The 21888-nt window shown below is 43.8% G+C and overlaps 1 protein-coding gene across 2 annotated transcripts in view; it reads left to right on the forward strand.

Annotated features, from left to right (window-relative positions):
* Positions 1-3578: 3578 nt before the first annotated feature.
* TTLL4 (tubulin tyrosine ligase like 4) overlaps positions 3579-21888 on the forward strand; it is a 37138-nt gene continuing 18828 nt past the window's right edge. For both annotated transcript variants that reach the window (XM_042950178.1, XM_042950179.1), the window contains exon 1: positions 3579-3833. The gene's annotated coding sequence lies outside the window, so the exon portion shown is untranslated. The remainder of the gene's footprint in view (positions 3834-21888) is intronic.

Below are 21888 nucleotides of genomic sequence, written 5' to 3' on the forward strand. Positions count from 1 at the left end.
TTTATTTAGCATTCATCTTCATTGTCTGTGTTTATATTTTAGCAAAAATAACATTTTTTTCTAGAGACCACTGGAATTTCCTCCTGTCCAGATTATGGCAGTTCAGTTCAACATTGAGTTCTTTCTCTGTGCGAGATACTGTTGTAGGCACTGGAGATAAAGCAGTGCTTGTTTGTCGTAGAGTTTCCATTCTAGCTGCGGAGTCAATGAACTTACCAAAATAAGTGAATTCTGTGCAGGATGTAGAGAGGTGATAAAGCTCTGGAGAACAATGAAGCAGAGAAAGAGGATGAGGAGTGCTGAGTTGGATGGTTAAGGTAGGCCTCACTGGGATGACCTTCGAGCGAAGACTTGATGGAGATGAGGGAAATGAGCAGTGTAGCTATCTGAGGGCAAAGTGAGGCAGAGAGAATAATCACTTCAAAGGTCCAGAGATGGAAGCTTGCCTGGTGAGCTTGAGGAGCTATGATGAGGCCAGTTTGGATGGCGGAAGTGAAGAAGGGGGAGAATAGTAGGAAATGAGGACAGGAAGGTAGTGAGGACCAGATGTAAGCCTGTAGTAGACCTTGTACTTCGAGTAAAGTAGGGATATATTGGAGAGTTTTGACAGAGAAGTGATGTAATCTACTTATGTTCTGAAAGATTACTCTCCATTCTGGTGTTGTGCATGGACTGTGAGGAGTGGGGGAGGCTGGGAAGCAGGGTGAGGGCTTAGGAGGCTGTGGTGGTACCAATGGAATGGTGAAAAGTAGTCAGATTCTGAATATATTTTGCACATGAAGCAAGTAACATTTCTTACCTGATTGGATGTGAGGGTGTGAACGAAGGAAAGCAGACAAGGATATTACTCCAAGGTTTTTGGCCTAAGCAATTGGAAGAATGGAATTGCCATTAACTCAAATGGGGGAGGCTATTAGTGGAGTGGTTAGTTCAGTGAATTCCATTACTGTTCCAACAGCTACCATATCTATTCTTTTTCTATTCAAGTATTTTAAAACACATCTTGGGAAATATATAATGTAACCCATATTACCTTGGTGTTTATCTTTAACAGATCAGAACTTCTGTTTTTGTTTTTAACAAAGCCACAGCTGGGGCACCTGATGTCGGCTTAGGTCATGATCCCAGGGTCATGGGATGGAGCCCCTTGTCAGGCTCCGTGCTGAGCGGGAGAGATTCTCTCTCCTTCTGCCCCTCTCCCCAACTTGAGCTCTCTCCAAAAAAAAAAAAAGAAAAAAAAATTAAAAAACAAAAACAGAAACACACAAAGCCACAGTATACTTCACTAAGACTTGTCTGGATTTAGACAAATAAGTATTGTGTTTTAAAATCTAGATTTTTTTCCCCCCTAAAAGATAAACTAGGAAGAATTACCTTGGGAAAGAATTATTCTTTTTATTTTTTTAATGTTTATTTATTTTTGAGAGAGAGACACACACAGAGTGCTAGCGGAGAAGGGTCAGAGAAAGAGGGAGACACAGAATCCAGAGCAGGTTCCAGGCTCTGAGTTGTTAGCACAGAGCCCAACACAGAGCTCAAACTCACAAACCGTGAGATCATGACCTAAACTGAAGTCGGACGCTTAACCGACTGAGCCACCCAGGCGCCCAGGAAAGAAGTATTCTTTAGGAAACAATTATTCCTTCCCCCCTGCCCCAAATAATTCATTAAATACTAGCTAGAGATATCATGCTTGTCTGGCATATAAAACACTTGATGTAGAGAAATTAAATATACAGACTTTTTAGGTTATCACATAAAGCAATAGTTAATCATTTTATGAGGAAGCATAATAAGAAAACATATTTCCATCCTTGTGAGCATACAATCTAGGGGATTAAAAATCTATAAACAATCTTACACCATTTTATATCATTGCACAAAGTGCTGAGAGGATTAGAAGTGAGTGCTGTGAGAAGTGTCTGGAATTCACAGAACGTCTGGAAGGTTTGAGCGCTTGTGCCCATGTTTCATTTTGCGTATGTATGAGTGCATGTCTGCTTTAACTCTTTTGGTGGGAGAGGCAAGTTAACGTTTTCAAACATAAAAATAGAATAGCATAATAAGCTCCCAAACTCTAATCTCACAGATTCAGCTATTATAAACATTTTGCCACACTGGTTCTACCCATTCCATTAAAAAAATTTTTTTTTACGTTTATTTAGAGAGAGAGTGAGAGAAAGCACAAGCCAGGGAGGGGCAGAGAGAGAGAGACACACACAGAATCTGAAGCAGGACACTTAACCAACAGAGCCACCCAGGCACCCCAATAATGGTTTCCTAACATCTGTCTTTGTTCTTAATGTCTCCAGCCCATATTCAGATTTCTCCACTGTCTCAAAAATATCTTTTACAGTTGGTTTGTTTGACTCAGGATCCAAACAAGGTCCACTCATTGCATTTGATAATGTCTCTTAAGTCTCCTACAATCTAGAACACCTTTTTTTAATACTCTGAAGTCGTTGAAGAAATGAGGTCATTTGTCTGTACATTGGCCCACCTTCTGGATTTGTCGGATTGCTTTCTTGCAGTGTCATTATTTCTCTTTACTGGAAGTTGGAGACAAAAGCTTGATTAGATTCAGATTTAACTTTTTAAAAAATGTTTATTTATTTTGAGAGAGAGAGCATGAGCAGGGGAGGGGCAGAGAAAGAGAATCCCAAGTGGGCTCCGTGCTGACTTGGGCTTGATCTCATGACACATGAGATCATGACCTGAGCCAAAATTGAGAGTCTGATGCTCAACCGACTGAGCCACCCAGGCACCCCAGATTCAACAATTTTTTGACAAAAATTCACTACTTCCTAAATATTGTGTAGTTTAAATTGCATCACATTAGGAAACATAATTATAGCTGTCCCACAATACACGATCTAAGATTGGTTAAAATCTATAGGGGATCCCCCAATCAGTCCTCTAATGGTTTTAGCATCTGTCATACTGTTGCTGAAATCAATGATTTACTACGCATCCTTGCTCTGGTCCAGATTGTTTTCATTAGGTTAGTCTCACCTTTTATTGTTCCCTTTATTTCTGTAGCCTACTGTTTAGAAAAGATCTTTTCACCCTCCAGCTCTCTTTCGATTTTCAAATCCATTAAGTCTAGGGTCATCTGGGACTGAGGACATCTCCGGCACCGTCTGTCTTGCCTAGGGAGATAATGAATTGGAGTCAGTGTTTCCTAAAGTTCATACCTGAAGCTCATAAAGCAGGAGGTTGTAATAGTACTCCGAGTGGACTGGAGTTAGGGGAAAGTGGGTTGGAGGGAAACAAGGGATGTGGCCGCGTGTCCTTTACTGGAGTCAAACTCAAAAGGCTTTTGCTGAGAAATAAGAAAATTCTTCAATAAAGCCTTAATTCCTTGATTTTAGAGGAGCGAATTAAGGCACGGCCCAAGTGAGTCCATAGAGGTGAGGTGGAATCAGGGCCCAGAAAAGGGGAGAATCCTGGAATCCCAGAATATAGTCTCTCAGGGACTCAATCTCGGGACTACAACTCCCAGAATTCTGCTCTCCGGGTCTCACGCGCACTGAAGCGACTGCGCTTGCGCGAGGCTGGTGACGGACGGCCTTCCCAGGTCCCACAACCCCCGAGATTCCGCGCGCCAGCCCTCCTCCCTCCCTGCCGAGATAGCCCCTTCCAGGCCCTCTGTCCGTCCGCTGGGGGCGCGCGCAGTGCGTGGCAGGCGGCCGCGGCGCCGGCGGCTGGGAGCGCGGGTCGCGTGGTGGTGTGTGGTTGCTAGGGGCGTCCGAGGCCGCCCGCTCGCCCCAGCAGGCCGAGGGAGGAAGCAGCGCGGAGCCGGCGCCGAGCCGGGGCGAAGCTCGGTCTGCTAGGTGAGTGTGGCGGTGAAGCCGGGGGAACGACCCGCCGCCGGCCCGACTCTCTTGCCCCTCCCTCTGCCCCGGTTCTTTCGCGCGGGTCCCCAAGCTCTCCGGCGGCTCCCGCCCCAGCCCTGCTTCCTGCCCGCCAGCTCTCCATCTCCGGGTAGGCGAGGGGGCTGCGGCCTTCCACCGGGCCGGGTCTTCGCGCGTCCTGGGGACCCTTCTCCCCCTCCGCCACGCCCCGTGAACTTAGTCAGCCCCGCCTCTGGGCGCCCGGACCCTGCAGCATCCCCTCACCCTGGGCCTCCGTGCCTCCTCTTTCCCGCCGCGCTGCGGTTTAAATTCTCCTCGCCTGTGTGTGAGCCCAAGCTACCTCTCAGGCTTCATAGGTGAAGTGAACACGGATATCCACTTTTTTAGTTCCCCACCTTCAGTAGGTGTAGAGAGATACTATTCCCAAACTGTAGTTTCAAATAGGGTTTGAGATCCTGTAAACGTTAACTCTTCATTTGTCCATCCCTTTATTTAATCATTCATTCAACAGTGTTTTACAAATATCGACAAAGATTTAATGAGCCAGGGACTGTGGAAGGCGCTGGAAGGGGGAATGGTGAACAAGGCAGGCATGTCTTCGCGGAGCTTGTAGTCTAGAGATTTTCATCAAGTAAACTAGCATTTGCCATACTGTGTGGTGTGTGCTCCGATAGAACGTTAGATATTTAACCCAGCCTTGCTCGGAAAATTATACCATCCCCGTTCCCTGGTCTTCACATTCTCTTTCTGGATGTTGGAAATGTTTGAATCCTTCCTCCTTTATTGAGTAATCCTTGCTCCCCCAGATACTGCAGATCACAACTTCATCATCTGTTGGTTTAGCTAATCAACAAATAGCTGGGGGACCCTTTGGGACAGTGTTCCCCCCGTCCTTCATTTCTTGCAGTAAATATTGAGCCACTGTTTGCATAAAACCCACCCCCTTAGTGCCCGGAAGGCAACCAGCTGCTTATTGATTGGTGGAATGGAACCTTGAAAAGTTATCAAGTGTTTTCTGGGAATAAAGAAGTGAGAACACATTCCAGGTACAAAGTAACTTTAGAGAAAATACAGCAAGGCCTAAAAAGAGAACTGGAAGCAGTTTGACACGCCTGAGGTGCATTTGGAGGTAGCTATCCAGTGACAAATAGGAAAAGGAAAATTAATAGGGGTTAGATCACAAAGGGCTTTGGATGTTTTGTTAAAGAGAACAGTATCCTCAAGAGCAGTGGTTTTTCAAGCAGGGTAATTGGGGCCCAAGACTACCAAGGGATACACCTGCGTATATAGCTTTAGAAGGCTTCCATTTCCAGATCCTCAGCTTTCAAATGAACTCTTCTGAAACTGACTTTACAAGAAAAGGCAGGTGGAGGGGGGCCTGGGGAGGGATGTTATATCCTTCGCACTTCCCTGTATTATCCCAAGTGTAAAAACCTCGGGTTGCCAAACAAAGCATTTGGAAATACTGATTTCAGGAAGGCCTCCTTTGGTGATTAAATTACTTTGAAAACCCAGAAGGCTTCCTCTCCCCCTAATACAGATTTGTGTTAGGGTGAAGTCTGTGATATGCTGAATTCAGAAGAACGCCACAGTTAAATGTGATTAGAATGTTTTTTGGGACCACGGGTTTTTCAAGCTATAGGATCAAACTTGGATGAAAAGCTTTTAAAGAGATTTCTTTTAATTTAGGTGTGTGTTATTCAATAAGATAGCTAAAAATTATTTTATTAAATCATGAAATGCTTATTCCAATTACGGTTAACTTAGTTCTTTTTATAAAATGTTTAGTAGTTTCTACCTCCTTTTTTTTTTTTTTAAGTTTAGTTATTTATTTTGAGAGAGAATCCCAAGCAGTCTTCTTACTGTCAGCGCAGAGCCCGATGCACCCAGCTCTATTCCATGAACTGCGAGGTCATGACCCGAGGCTATGCCAAGAATTGGAAGGCTAACCTACTGAGCCACCCAGGTGCCCCTCTGTCTCCTTTTAACAGAAGAATAAACTTGTTTAAACTTGTGATGAAAAATTTTAGAATTAAACTTTATTTATTTTTTAAATGTTTATTTATGTTTTTTTTTTTTAACCTTTTTTTTTTTTATTTATTTTTGAGACAGGGAGAGACAGAGCATGAACAGGGGAGGGTCAGAGAGAGGGAGACACAGAATCTGAAACAGGCTCCAGGCTCCGAGCGGTCAGCACAGAGCCCGACGCGGGGCTCGAACTCACGGACCATGAGATCATGACCCGAGCTGAAGTCGGCCGCTCAACCGACTGAGCCACCCAGGCGCCCCTATTTATGTATTTTTAAGAGAGACAGAGCACGAGCAGGGGAGGGGAAGAAGAGGGAGACAGAATCCAAAGCAGGCTCCGGGCTCTGAGCTGTCAGCCCAGAGCCCGATGTGGGGCTTAAACTCACAGCCGTGAGTTCATGACCTCAGCTGAAATGAATGCTTAACCGACTGAGCCACCCAGGTGCCACAAAGAACTTTGTCCTTGGGAGCCCTCGGGGGTGTTCTGGACAGACAGTGGTATTCTAGACCAGAGTGCTCAGACTTACTACTCTTAGGACTTCTTTATACACTTCAAAAGCTCTTTGGGATCTTCAATATATTTTTTAATTGGGATACATAATCTTGATAGTTACCGTATTAGAAATTGAAATATATATTAATTCATTTAGAAATAAAAAAGCCATTACAAGTTAATGTAGAATTTTTAAAATGAAAAATGATATTGTTTCAAAAAGATTAGAAGAGTGACATTTTTTCAAATCTCTTTAATGTCTGGCTTAATAGAAGACAGCTGGATTTTCATATCTCTTTCTGTGTTCAGTCAGATTTGTTGTTTTGGTTGAATTATTAAGAAAACCCAGCCTCAAACGGACATTTAGTTGGAAGAGTATTTTTAATAGCCTTTTCAGATAATTGTGGATATTCTTCTTTGGTGTTACACACAAGTTAACAAGGGATGGTTTTATGAAAGTTATTACAGTGTGGTATCTGAAATGATACCAGTGAACTTTTCATACTTTGTTACATTAAAATCCATTGGTCTCTCATTTTGACTGCGTCTTTTACCCAGAGAGGATTCTGTAGCATTGTGTGATAGGTATCTGGAAAATACTGGTTTCACTGAGTTACGTGGCTCTTCCAAACGTTGACACATTTTATTAACAGTGTCAGAAAAATCATATCACCACACTCTCATCAGAAAAAGGGTTAAGTGTTGGGAAGCTGTCAAGCTCATGGCGGCAGATACAGTTTTGCCAAAATTCTAATTTTCTCTTGGAAGCTCAAATTTTATCATTGGCAACAAATACTGTCAGTTTTTTTCTTGAGTTGCCAGTCTCACTTTGTTGTATTTTCTAGAAAATGTTTGCCAAATGCCAAAGTCTGAATAACCCATCGCTTTTGTGTCATTTATTCTTCCAAGTGAGCATGATGTTCCACAGAAAAATTTTGCAATTCATACGCACAGTGCTTTCCTTAGAGGTAGCCATCACCTTCTGTATGCCACATAGGTGTTTTATATGTGCTTCTTGTTTTGTCACACAGAATATTAAAAAGATGCCCTCCAGAATTGAGCTTTAATAGAATTTTGACTCTGCCATCAAGGACATTCTTGGGTAAAGCTGGCATTCTTTCACTGTGTGGTGAGGAAGCGTGTGGTGGCGAAGGATCTAACTTGGCGTGCCATTGTCTCCCTTCTTGCTTCGGCACCAAATGTTGACCCACCATTGCTTTTGTACCATCAGTGGGAAGGCCAGCACAGTTAAAAAGGCGAATCCCATCTTAGTTTTGTTAGGAAAATAGTTTCGGCAGCAGAACCTGTGGACTATCCCCAGAGGACCACCGTCCACCCTCAGGAGGAGGAAAGAGGTTGCTTTCTGGTGATAAAAGCGAAGGCTTTAGGAGAGCTAGTCACCCAATTATGTTAAGCCTCCAGCAGTTTTCACTCTTCAGTAATTTGTAGATTTACCTCCCTCAGCTCTAGGTGCTGTAAGCTAGATTTTTCTCTCAGGTTGGCCAACTCCTTTTGCATTACTGAACTGTGTTCTGTAAAAGCTGGCTTTCTTAACTTGTGGTATTGGCCCTCCCTTCTCATAGGGCTACGGTATTGACCTTCCTTTCTCAGGAGGCCTTCAGGAAGTTCATTGCTCCTCCACATTTTTTGAGGGAGACATAGCTTGGGATTTATCTCATAAGAGAAATTGAGTCTGATTCCTATATTCCTCCCCATTCAGCTTGGTTCCAGATAAGACAGTTCTATCTTCTAACATATCTACTGAGCGATTAAAGCAGTCTCATTAGAGAGCTTTCGAATTGTAGACTCTGAGCCATTTCTGATGTCGTGAGTTCCCCCTGGTGACGGTGAGAGACAACCTAGGTGGAGGAGGAAAAGGGAAGTGCAGGTCCCAAGGGCCACACCCACTTCTGTAATACAGGAGAGTGATTTGATCAGTGGGTAATGAATAATTGCTTTCTGTAGAAATTGATACCTTGTCCAAGTTGGTCTGGCCCTGGCCCTGGCCCCTGGAGACTTGATGGTTTGAAACAACAGCCATAGATTTTCTAGCGTAGGTTGCTCATCACTCACTCTCAACTAAGGAGAAAACTTGAGGCAAAATTACATCTCAAAGCGTGGAAGGCGGAATGAAACGGGCAGTTTGTGGATGCCGGATAAAGATGACAAAGCAGATTGGTGTGCTTCCTGAGACTGCTTGCTCTAGAAGAGCAGAGGCTGCAGCCCTGGATGGCAGTTGGGGATCTACTGCAAGAGCCCTGCGTTTGGTGAGGTGGGTGGGTGGAGGGGGTAGATATTGGGCTAAGCTAGCTCTGTAAACAGAAAGAAAGGGATGTTTGAAGTCATTTTGTTTAAGAATGTTTTGCAGTTCTTTATCCTTTTTATTTTTTAAATTAATTAATGTTTTTATTTATTTTTGAGAGAGAGAGACAGAGTGTGATCAGGGGAGGGGCGGAGAGAGAGGGAGACACAGAATCCGAAGCAGGCTCCAGGCTCTGAGCTGTCAGCACAGGGCCTGACGTGGGGCTAGAACTCACTAGCTATGAGATCATGATCTGAGCCGAAGTCGGTTGCTTAACCGGCTGAGCCATGCAGGCGCCCCGTATCCTCCTTTCTTATCCGTTTAGTCAAGTTTTTTTGTTTTATTTTTAACAGCTTTTTTTTTTTTTTAATGTTTGTTTATTTATTTTGAGAGAGTGCAGGGGAAGGGCAGAGAGGGAGGGAGAGAAAGAATCCCAGACAGGCTGGGGACATCAACTGTGAGATCATGAACTGAGCCAAAATCAAGAGCTGGATGCGTAACCTACTGAGCCACTGAGGCTCACCTATTTTTTTTTAATTTTTTTAATGTTTATTTATTTCTGAGACAGAGACAGAGCATGAGTGGGGGAGGGGCAGAGAGAGAGGGAGACACAGAATCCGAAGCAGGCTCCAGGCTCTGAGCTGTCCAGCCCCGACGCGGGGCTCGAACATACGGACTGCGAGATCATGACCTGAGCAGAAGCTGGCTGCTCAACTGACTGAGCCACCCAGGCGCCCCTGAGGCTCACCTATTTTTAACAGCTTTGTGGATGTATGAGTGACATTGAATGTACCCATCACCCCCAAGTCCATGGTTTTCGAAACCTTGTTCTAGGGAGCCTGGTGCCGGTGAGGTTGTTTGGGGAGGAGATGTGGGAGGCATTGCTGAGGAGGAGGTCAAACTAGGGCAGTGATCTGCCCCCTTCTGCCAGATTAGCTTTGCATTTGCATTTGCATTTGTTATAGGTACACCGGGATTCCCTATGAAGACCATCATGGAGCTTGTGAGGTATATCCAGGTGAAAAGAGAATAGTGTTGAGAGTAGCCTTTGCAAAGTATCACGTTAGAGGAATAAATACGCAAGAGATATTTATGGAGAGAGTGGGGCTTGAGTTGTGCCTGGAAAAGGTAAATAAAATATAAGGATTCAGAAGGAAGAGGCTTAGTGGAGTAAAGGCCTGCAGACAAGTTTGGAAGGTTTATTCCAGGAGTTTAGTGTTAAGACCAGCACAGTTCATACGGCAGTTCAAGGTAGAAGGAAATGGAAATAAGCCTTTCAAATCCAAGCTGAGAAATCTGGATTTTATTTATTGACTCATGTGAGAATCATCTGGAATGTTAAAAATGCAGATTCCTGGGTGGCTCAGTTGGTTAAGCCTCTGACTTGTGCTCTCAGCTCAAGGATTTGATCTCGGGGTCGTGAGTTCAAGCCCTGTGTTGGGCTGGATGTGAAGCCTACTTTAAAAAAAAAAAAAAAAAAAAGCACAGATTCCTGGTCCTACCGAATCCTCTCTGAAGATGGGATTCGGGAATCTGCACCCCATGTTATTCTGATGCGGATGGTTGTTGGGCTACTGTGGTATTTAATGAGGACTCCTAGAAAATGTTTGAATCAGGAGTAACCCATTGAAGTAAAATCAAGCAAAGTGAATCTGGAGGCTGCCTGGAGGATGGAATTCAGAAGGGCAGGCCCTGGAAACACAGACTTCAGTCTGGATGTTATTGCAATGGTCCAGAACTGGGGTAGGGGTGGGGAAATGAAGCCTGCTAAGGAAGAGAATCTCTTAAATTTTATCACTGGTTTGGCCATGGAGAATAAGGGAAAGGATGAAGTCCGAGGTGACTGACATATTCTTAGGTGACTGAGAGAAAGAAAGTTCCACTGAAAGAAATTGAAGGACAAGTGAGCAGGGCTGGCTTAACAAGCTGGATTGAAGTGATTGGAGACGCATGATGAAAAGGTAGAACGGACAGTTGGTGACGAGGACATGAAGCTTGAGAGAGGTCAGGTCTGAAGAGTGGCTCTTCTGTAACTAATAGTTGAAATTGCAAGAGCAGATTGGTTGGATGTGAGGGAGGGGATAAAAGAGGAACTTGGAGGACTTTGGAGGGGGCTTCATGGGGAGAAAAGGCACTGGGAAGGAGTTGGGTGTGGCTGTGGCCTGGTTCCTGCACTGAGTAAAGAAGTAGCCACAAGGAGATGGTGGTAGGAGCACCTGTGTGACCTGAAGAGAGTACACTCGTGGCTGTGCTGGTTTTAGCTGTTGTAGACACATTTGAATATTCAGCAAATATTAAATGAGCCCCGATTACATTTCCAGGGCTCGTCATAACACTATGTAAACAAGGTCCCAGTTCTCAAAGAGCTTTCATTCTGGAAGGGAAAATAGACAACAAAGGAATGCATAAATAATTGAAGTTTTTGTTTTAAAAATAAGGAATATGGTTTTTGACTACGTGATTCATTTTTATAGCCAGAAATTAAAATGATGGAAAAGATAGGTAAGTCTCACACCCCATTGGTAAACTTTAAAAAAAAGAAATCAGTTCCTATTTATTTTTCCACTATTTCTTTAGGCAGTTACAAGGAAATATTAACATCCAATTATTTCAGTTAGTGGAGGAGTGAGACTAAAACGAGGTAGTGTGATAGGGAAGGATCGGGGGTACTGCATCAGCGTAGACAGGCTTTTTGAGGTGGTGATATTTGCTGACCTCTAAAGATCTGAGTGTTTCAGAGAGAACAGTGGAGCCTCTGGGAACACAGGTGGGAACACATCTAGTGAGGAGGAAGAATGGCTCTCATAGGGTCAGAGATACAGGAGTCAGATCATGTAGGCCTTGGAACCACCAGATGGCTTTAAGCTACATTTTATTTTTTTATTTTTATTTAAAAAAATTTTTTTTAACGTTTATTTATTTTTGAGACAGAGAGAGACAGAGCATGAACAGGGGAGGGGCAGAGAGAGAGGGAGACACAGAATCTGAAACAGGCTCCAGGCTCTGAGCGGTCAGCACAGAGCCTGACACGGGGCTCGAACTCACGGACCGTGAGATCATGACCTGAGCCAAGGTCGGACGCTTAACCGACCGAGCCACACAGGCGCCCCTAAGCTACATTTTAAAAAGGGCACCATGACCACAGTCTGGAGAATTGATTATAAAGAAGGCATAAGAGTTAGAAGCAGGAAAACCAGCAGGTGAGAAGTGATAGTGGTGTGGACTAAGGTAATGGTAGAATTGGAGAATAGATGGCTCCAAGGGCATACATTTGAAGCTGGAAAGACTTGATGGTGGATTGAGTGAGTGGGAGTGAAGATCTGAGGTCAGGGTGAAATCATTGCCACAGGGCACGTTGGGAGTGTTGGTGTTGCATGAATACCAAAGGGACTTAGCCCCTTCTGCCTGGATGTTTTTTTTACTGAAGTCTTTTTGTGCATTTGAAGCTTATTTACTGCCTCTGATTCTATAAGGTCTCTAAAGGTGAGTCGGTTAAGTGAGGAATAGGATTGAAATGATTGATGGCATTCTGGTTGTTTTTTTTTTTTTTGAATGTTTATTTTTGAGAGAGAGAGAGAGAGAGAGAGAGAGAGCGAGCGCGCATCATGAGCAGGGGCGGGGCAGAGAGAGAGGGAGACAAAGAATCCAAAGCAGGCTCCAGGCTCTGAGCTGTCAGCATAGAGCCCGACATAGAGCCTGGTGCTGGAACTCACAACTGCAAGATCCTGACCTGAGCCGATGTTGGATGCTTAGCAGACTGAGCCACCCAGGCACCCCTGATTGATACATTCTTATCTCAGCCCCGCTCCCATTGTCCTTAGCACGACTTCACTGAAATCTGACATTCCCATCTAGTTTCAAGAAGATTAACAGAAAACATGTTCCCTTCTTGAGTAACAGTGGTTATAGGAAAAAACAAGAACAAAAAACCTTAAGCTTCCCATTGTCCCCGTGGTCCTTCGACCCTAGCCAGCCCTTATCTCAGCCTCTAGGTTCTTGTTTCTCAACTGGTGCTGACAGCAGCTGCTTTTCAGTTGAAGTCGGGACCAGGCCTTGTGTTTTGTTGGACAATGAGGTTTTGCTTAGAATCAGGTTTAAACAGCATTTCTCCCCTAAAAATCAGAGACCTCCCCCTACATGGTGTGTTGATGGGCCCCAGAGAAAGTGCTGTTGAACTTTATCTGCCAGGCTCCCGTGTTTGCCTTCTTCCTCTTACTCCCCTTTAAGCCAGGGTTGGCAAATTCCCTGGCAGGTTAGAGCAGAGTATGCTGGGTGACTAGTTCATATTAAGGTGGCTACCAGTGGCTACACTGAAAAGACTTATATACTGGGGAGGCCCTTCTTTAAGGCATGTAACCTCAGTTCTTGCACCTTAGTGATGGATCCCCAGTCAAGCCTGCTTCAGGTAATGGAGCAATGAGTGAGTCTTACTTCATTGGCTGGAATCATTCACTGGTAAAATTCATTCCTGCCAGTCTAATTTCAAACAAAAATTGAAGTTGATTGTGCACTGCCTACCTCCTGGTCTGAGGACAACCAAGCTTCCCTTTAAGTAGTAATAACCTTTTTTTTTTTTAAGTTTATTTATTTTGAGAGACAGAGAGAGAGAGAGAGAGAGAGAGAGTGTGTGTGTGTGTGTGTGTGTGTGTGCGCGCGCGCGTGCGCGTGTGTGCAAGCAGGGGCAGAGAGAAGGGGAGAGAGAGAATCCTAAGCAAGCTCCGTGCTCTCAGCTTGGAGTCTGATGTGTAATGTGGGGTTTGAACTCGCCATGAGATCATGACCTGAGTTGAAATCAAGAGTCAGACACTAGGGGCGCCTGGGTGGCTCAGTCGGTTGAGCATCCGACTTCGGCTCAGGTCATGATCTCACAGTTCGTGGCTCCAAGCCCCGCGTTTGGCTCTGTGCTGACAGCTCAGAGCCTGCAGCCTGTTTCAGATTCTGTGTCTCCCTCTCTCTCTCCGCCCCTCCCCAACTCGTGCTCTGTCTCTGTCTCAAAAATAAACATTAAAAGAATTAAAAAAAAAAAGAGCCAGACACTCAACCAGTTGAGCTACCCAGGTGCCCCCAGATGTTTTGCCTATTTTTAAAATTGCCTATTTAAAAAATTTTAAATTGGGTTCGTTTTCATCTTTTTTTTTTATTATTTATTTTGAGAGACAGGAAGGAAGAGTGCATATGCACACACGCATGAGCGAGCAAAGGAGGGGCGGAGGGACAGGGAGAATCCCAAACGGGTTCCATCCTGTCAGCTCAGAGCCCCACTCAGGACTTTATCCTATAAACTGTGAGATCATGATCTGAGCTGAAATCAAGAGTCGGAAGCTTAACCAACTGAGCCACCCAGGTGCCCTTCATCTTGTGAGAATTCTTAGTATATTCTGAATACAAGTCCTTTATAATTGCAGCTATTTCCTCCCTGTTCATAGATTTTTATTTTTCATTCTCTCAGTAGTGTTTTTCTAAGTTCTTTTTTTTATATATGTGTGTGTAGCTTTTTTTTTTTTTTTTTTAACTTTATGTGTTTATTTTGAGAGAGAGTGTGGGTGACCGAGAAAGGGAGAGAGAGAATCCCAGGCAGGCTCTGTGCTGTCAGCACACAGCCCAACATGGGGCTCGATCTCACAAATTGTGAGATCATGACCTGAGTCAAAACCAAGAGTTGGACACTTAACTGAGCCACCCAGGTGCCCCTTTCTAAGTTCTTAATTATGATATAATCCAGCTAACAGCTGGACTGTTAACCATACTTTCCTTTAAAATTTTTCAGTCACGATTTTTGTATCATATCTAATAAATCTTTGCCTTGCCCAAGGTCATAAACATTTTCTCTTGTTTTTTTTTACCAGAAGTGTTATAGTTTTGGTTCTTACATTTAGCTCTATGATCCATTTTGAGTCAATTATGGTCTAAAGTAAGAGTCTGAGTTCATGTTTTGTACATGGATACCCACTGTTCCAAAGTCATTTGTTAAAGATTATCCTTTTCCTCATTAAGTTGCATAGGCAACCTTATTGAAAATTAATTGACCGTAAATGTAAGGGTTTATGTCTGGACTCTGTTTGGTTCCGTTCATCTGTATGTTTATTATGCCAATACTTACATTGCCTTGATTACTGTAATTTTATACTAAGTTTCTAAATCAGGTAGTGTAAGTTCAACTTTTTTTTTTTCCCCTCTTTTAATTGTTTTTGGCTGTTCTGGGTCTTTTTCATTTCTGTATAAATTTTAGGATCAGCTTGTCAGTTTCTCCAGGAAAGCCTGCTGGGATTTTGATAGGAATTGCGTTTACTCCATAGATCAGTTTGGGAAGAATCGCCATCTTAACAATGCTGAGTCTTCCAGTTTATGAACATGTTATATGTCTCCATTTATTTAATTTTAAATATCTCTTGGCAGTGTTTTGTAGTTTTCAATGTACTTCTTTTGTTAAGTTTATTTAAAAAAAATTTTTTTTTTAATGTTTATTTTTGAGAGGGAGAGAGACACCATGAGCAGGGGAGGGGCAGAGAAAGAGGGAGACAAAGAATCCGAAACAGGCTCAGGCTCTGAGCTGTCAGCACAGAGTCTGACGTGGGCCAGAACTCATGAACTGTGAGCTTAAGACCTGAGCTGAAGTCGGACATTTAACTGACTGAGCCACCCAGGTGTCCTAAGTTTATTATTATTTTTTTTAATATTCATTTATGTTGAGAGAGAGAGCACACACATGTGCATGCACAAGTTGGGGAGGGGCAGAGAGAGAGGGAGAGTGAATACCAAGCATGCTCCACGTTCAGCACAGAGCACAATGTGGGGCTGGATCTCATGACTGAGATCGTGACCTGAACCGAAACCAAGAGCTGGATGCTTAACTGAGTGAGCCACCCAGGCACCTGTTGTTAAGTTTATTCTTAAGGATTTTATTTTTTCTAATGCTATTGTGAATGGATGTGTTTCTTTTATTTCATTTTTTCTTGTTAGTATATAGAAGTAAATCAATTGTTATATTTGATCTTGTATCCTATTATCTTACTAAATTTGCTTATTTAGAAGTTTTTTTTTGTAGATTTCTTAGCATTTTCAATGTACAAGATTATGTCTCCTGCAAATAAGTATAGTTTTATTTCTTCCTTTGCAATCTACGTACGCTTAATTTTTTTTTCTTGCCTTATTGCACTGGTTAGAATTTCCAATGCAGTGTTGACTAGAAATGAGGAAAGTAGACATCCTTGTCTTATTCTCAATCTTAGAGGGAAAGCATCTAGTGTTTTACTATTAAGTGTGATATGAGCTGTTTCTGTGATCTTACGATGCCTCTATCAAATTTTGAATGTTTCCTTAGTTTTTGCAGCATAAGAGATAGTCTGGGCTCATCTGATGCTTTTCCTGTCCCAACTATTTTCCAAGGAGCTCTAGTTCCTTTGTTCTTTTTATTGACAAATGGTATGTAGTGATCAATCACTTTTTAACTCTTCACCCAGTGTTTTCAGAAATCCCAACCATCTAGTTATATAAAAACTGTAAGGGTATATCCCAAAGCATTTTTTTTTTTTTTAAGCTTATTTATTTATTTTGAGAGAGAGAGGAGAGAGAGAATCCTAAGCAGGCTCCACACTGAGTGTGGAGTCCGACACGGGTCAAACTCACGAACTATGAGATCATGACCAGAGACAAAATCGAGAGTCAGAAGCTTAACTGGCTGAGCCACCCAGGCACCGCCCTTCCCCCCCCCCCCCCCCCCGACAAAAGCACTTTTCAATTGTTTTTTAGTGCCAAGTCACACCTGCAGGTGAAGAACCTAGTTACCAGTAATATAATAAATTGCACAGAAGTTTCCCAAATGACCAGACTACTATGTCTTTTTATACAAACATTATTTGTACTAGCTGAAATTTTGCAACGGAATACTTGTTGTGCTGCCTTCTCCATGTGTGTTTCCCCCTTCCGACCCCTCCCCCCCCCCCCCCCCCCCCCTTCATTGATACTTGAGAAAAGAGCTGAGGGAAGAAGGTTTGACCATACGGTGCCAGTAATGAGCATGATAACTGCCACCCACCCCTTGAATGTTTAGTGTGGACTGTGCTTTATGTGAATTTTCCAATTTGATCTCACTGCTACCCAGTGGGGGTTATGATACTTCTTCTCTTGTCTTTTCTCAAACATTCCAGTTGTGTGAATTCACTATTCATCAGAGCTCTGTTTGATGTGAGTTATGAAGGGATGGTAACTGCTGACCCAGCATGTCTGTGAGGGATCATAGTGCCCTGGAGACTCTTGGAATACTTCCCACAAGTAACATGTGGTTGGTTGTTGTTGTTTTGAAGGATTAGACAATACAGATGCCCATGAAGTAAACTGGAAAAATGTCCCCCTCCCTTCCCCTCCCTTGCCCCATCCTTCATTCCACTCTTCTCCCCAAGATACTTACCATGATAGTTTAGTGTATATTCTTCCAGCCCTTTGTTTTTGCTTAAACACATTCAAATGTCCTGAGAGCTGTTTCAAAGGGGCTTTTATTCCCAAGAACACGCTCCTCAGCTGATCTGCCCTAAACTAACCTTTCTTTTCAGCTGGGCGTGTTCCTGTTTGGATCTTGACTGAGCAACTTAATCAGAAACAGGCTTGTTTGCTTCTAAACTTGAACGCTTCTGGCAATAGCATAGTGTTTATATCCCCTGTTCACCCCTTGAGTTCTCCTCTTCCCCAGGGATAATCTGTAGGAGCAAGAAAGGTGTAAGATTAGTAGCTCTGTGAAATGTGTTAGATTGTTCAAAATCTAACAGATGAGGTCAGTTTATTGGTTCCTAAAGTAAGTTCCTCACAAGCTCTTGGTTGGAGGGTCAACTAATGGCGGACCCTTGAGAGAGAGTAAGTATGAGTGCCTTTACTTGTCTTTAAGTAGTGGATATATATGTGGCTAAAAAAATGTATGTAAATTGAATGAAAATAATGGGACTTGTGAATCCTTTTAATTTATATAATCACCAATTACTCTAAGTTTAGACTTGCTTGGGTTGGGTGTTCTTGTGTTTTGTTGTTGTTGTAGAAACAGACTCTTTTTCTTTTAATGTTTGTTTATTCTGAGAGAGAGCACACACACGAGAGCACACGAGGGACAGAGAGAGAGGGAGAGAGAATCCCAAGCAGGCTCTGATGCTGGGGGGGGGGTGGGGGGGGGGTTTCATCTCAGGAACTGTGAGATCATGACCTGAGCCGAAAGCAAGAGTCGGATGCTTAGCCGACTGAGCCACCCAGGCGCCACCAGTTGGGCGTTTTTGAAACAAGGCTTTCATCAGTAGCCTTTGTGAGGCTTCCTACGTGTATAAATACCTTTCCTTCTTATTCTTGCCTTCGATGTCTCATCCTATAACGTTTCCTGGGAGATGGGCAGCCTGTTTCTGAGATTCTAAAGACACACATAGACACACCAGTGTGTATCATCACAGTGTGCTTAGGAATCTGAGGGAGTTGGGGCGGGGTGGGTGGTGTACATTGTGTCAGGAGCCCAGGGTATACTACAAGGGACAGGTTTTATGACCTCGTGGGAAAATGGCCTTCTGAGTATATACTTTCTCTGGGGTCTGGGTACCAGACACTATTTGTCCATCTAGGCTTTGACTTTATGGCAGAAACCACTATTGCAATGTGTTAGATTTTGAAACTATTTCCTCACTTCCTCTACTTTTTTTTTTTAATGTTTTTATTTATTTTTGAGAGAGAGGGAGAGAGAGAACAAGCAGGGGAGGGGCAGAGAGAGAGAGGGAGACACAGAATCCGAAGCAGGCTCCAGGCTCTGAGCTGTCAGCACAGAGCCCGACGCAGGGCTTGAACTCATGAGCCACGAGATCCATGACCTGAGCCGAAGTCGGACGCTCAACCGACTGAGCCACCCAGGAGCCCCTTACTTCCTGTACTTATATTTAAGCCTTCAAAGGCGTTTTTCTATTTTTTGTTTGTTTTATGTTTATTTATTTTGAGAGACAGAGTGGAGAAGGAGCAGAGAGAGAGGGAGACACAGAATCTGAACCAGGCTCCAGGAGCCGTCAGCACAGAGCCTAATGCGGGACTTAAACTCACAAACTGCGATATCATGACCTGAGCTAAAGTTGGCCATTTAACTGACTGAGCTACCCTGAAGCCCCTGGAAGGTTTTTTAAAGTTTGTCACTTCTCATTCCTATAGTCAGATGAAGTCATTCTTTGGTACTAGAGTGGCAGTGCTACTGAGGGTAGCATATGGAAAAGGTGACCCATGGCCAGGAGTCAAAGATCCCTGGGACCCAGGTTGCCTGAATTTTCTAGCTAGGTCTCTATTCCCCATCACATGGGGTTTTGATTTCATTAATGATCTCTAAAGAGAAAGAAGGTTGCTTTTAGCAACCATTATTTCCTGGTCTAAACCAGACACTACTTCTGAACCAAAAACTATGATACCAGGTCAGAACATTTGTATGTGGTACTGTTATGAGTGATACTGTTTACTTCATGTTCTTGAAGCTACTCTGTGTAGGTTATCTGACATGCCAGATCGGTTTTGCTTGGCAGTTCCTGACACCGTCATCTTCGCCAACCCTGGTTATCTCTTACTAGCTCTGGAGCTGTTTCCCAGAAAGGGATGTGCGGAACCATCTTCTCATCTGTTTGACCCCTGTGTCCGGATAATGTGTCCTTACAAAGACAGGTGGCTCATTTCTAAGTTGCCATCCTACACATCATGGGGACTACGAGAGGAAACAAGGAGTGGGAAACAGCCATTGCAAAGACATAGGAGATCTGGAATCCTGTTAGAGGAGAACCCACTTTACTCTGGCGCATGCCCAGCTGGCCTGCTTCACACTGTGCCTGGGAGCAGGCCACCCGCAGCCTCTGAAGAGGGCAGAAGTATATTCTTTGCTCCTTCTTCCTCATTCGGATTCGAAGTCAAGTCAGCCAGATGCCAGGCCACTTGGTTCAGTATTCCTGGCACTGAGGATTCATGTGACACGATGCAGAGAGGCAAACATTGCGTGGTGTGGGCAGAAGGGAGGAAGAAGGGTTCTCTTCACCCAGCCCTGAGGCAGCAGGCAGTGGGCATCCATGGCTACAGGGGGAAAGTGGGATTGGCCGCGGTTCTGAGACGAGCACATGCTTTTACAAGCTTCGTCCACGAACGGACTCAATATAAACGGTGGGAGAGTGTTTCCAACCTGGGTTTTCTCTTGAACCTGAAGCTTAAGGATAATTGAGGGGACAGGGAATGAGTGTGTGTTTCATTCCTGTTTAAGAGCCATTTAGAGTCAGACAAACTCTAGTTTTAATCTAGGCACCACTCATTATCGGTTGTTTAATTATAGAAGAGTTACTTAGCTTTTCTGATTTTCAGATTCATCACCAGTAAATTGAATATAAGGTTTTTGTGAGGATTAAATAAGATAATAGAGGTAAAATGCCTAGCACACTACCTGGCATTTGTTAGATGCCCAAATTAGTCTTCATCACTGCTAGCGTGTTCCCCTTCATTTACTGAACTTTTTCAGTGTATTCATTCATTCAGCAGAATATTGAGCACTTAACTATGTTCCAGACACAACTGAGGACATGGGCTAAAGGAAAACATACTTGTCGCTTCTGGTCAGATGAGTGGTCCAGTAGACCGTCATTAAAGTTCAGCATAATAGAAACAGTGACGGTGGCATGCACACAGATGAGGCATCCTTTGCAAAGCGGAGAGTCCAGGAAGGCTCCCAGGAGAAGGGGGTATTCGAGCTGATTACTTTTCAGTCTGGTGAAAAGAAGGAAAAGGCTCCAGGGAGTGGCACTTGCAAAGCCGTGAAGGTCTGAGATAGTGCAGTGCCCACGAGGAGCCACAAGTGGGGCATTTTTCAGGCATACCAGTGACATTTCATTTCCTTAGCCCTTTTCTCCAGTCACTTTGGTGTGTCTGTCGGGTCGCATTGGTAGGGCAAGACGTGAGGACTACGTGAGTTGGGACTGTGAATCTGTTGAGTGTACACAACGCACACGTGTGTGGTCTTGTAAAGTCCACAGCAGGCTTTGATATTCCCTCGTGTCTGCTTCTGTACCATAAGTGCATACTGTGTGATTGTCCCCGGCAGTATTTCCATAGTTTGGACTTGGTGGAGGTCCATTTTCTGTCTCCTTAATATGAGGCTACTGGCATCAAAATCTAGTTTTAGAACTTAGGCTGTTTTTAGCCCACTGCCATTTTGAATGTTGGCGGTAATGAGTTGTGGTTTTTGTACTCTCTCTCCTTGAGAAAGAATTCACATAGGTCAGCCTTTGCAGGAAAAGAGGGCGATGTCATGTGGCTTCTGCAGGCTTTCTGTTGTTAGACAACACCAACAGTTCCTATAGATGTAGATAGGAATAGTGGGTCTTCCTTGGCCATTAGTCTCTTATCAAAATACAAGGACCTCTCCCCGTTGAAGTTTGTGTTTTAGAAGTAACTTGAGCCAAAAAATTCTCTGCTAATTCTTTCCCTCTTGCCATTGCAAAAACACTTCCTTGGTAAGGATGCCAGGATTCCATTCAGAATTATCCCAGATGAATGACTTCTTATAGAAGGGTCTTATTTTTTTCCCCTTTGGATGCTGTCATTTGTGAAAATTGGAGATTATTTTGTGACTTTGATTTAGAAAGTAAGTGACCATGCTTAACAGACTGTTTGGAACTGAGAATTACTGGCTGGTTCAGAGGTTTTGCCTTAGAGGAAACATTGAATGAGGGAACGTCTGAGACAGGCCCTCCCTCCCTGAGATCAATCCCCAACTGATTCCTGGGGTTTGATGTAAGGAAAGCTCTCCTACTTCTTCCTCTATATTCTGCCCCCTGAACTCTCCTGTCCCACTGTGGCTGCTGGAAATGAGGTCACTTGAAGTAAAAATACCGTTGGTGTCCAGTTCCATTTTGTTTCTACTTTTTCCCACCAACAGCTGGCATGGGATTTAAGTCTATATAGTTGGCAAGACGCTTGAAGAGATGAAATCACTGTCTCAGCTTCTGAGCGAACTGCAGAGGTCAGCCCGGGAATTCTCTGCTTATATCTCAACTTGTCACACTTAACTATAAAATGCAGGCCACGCCAGGGGTGACTGAACGTTGGTCAGGGACTCCTAGATGTAAAATCTGTTTCTCAAGTGACCTTTGATCTTTCAGAATTGGTTGGTGAAGAGGAAGATACTGGCTGGTTTCTCTGCCACCCCCAGACTTGCCTTATTCCTTGCCACACTGGGG

The sequence above is a fragment of the Panthera leo genome, chromosome C1 (genome assembly GCF_018350215.1).
Source record: "Panthera leo isolate Ple1 chromosome C1, P.leo_Ple1_pat1.1, whole genome shotgun sequence".
In the NCBI taxonomy this organism is placed as follows: Eukaryota; Metazoa; Chordata; class Mammalia; order Carnivora; family Felidae; genus Panthera; species Panthera leo.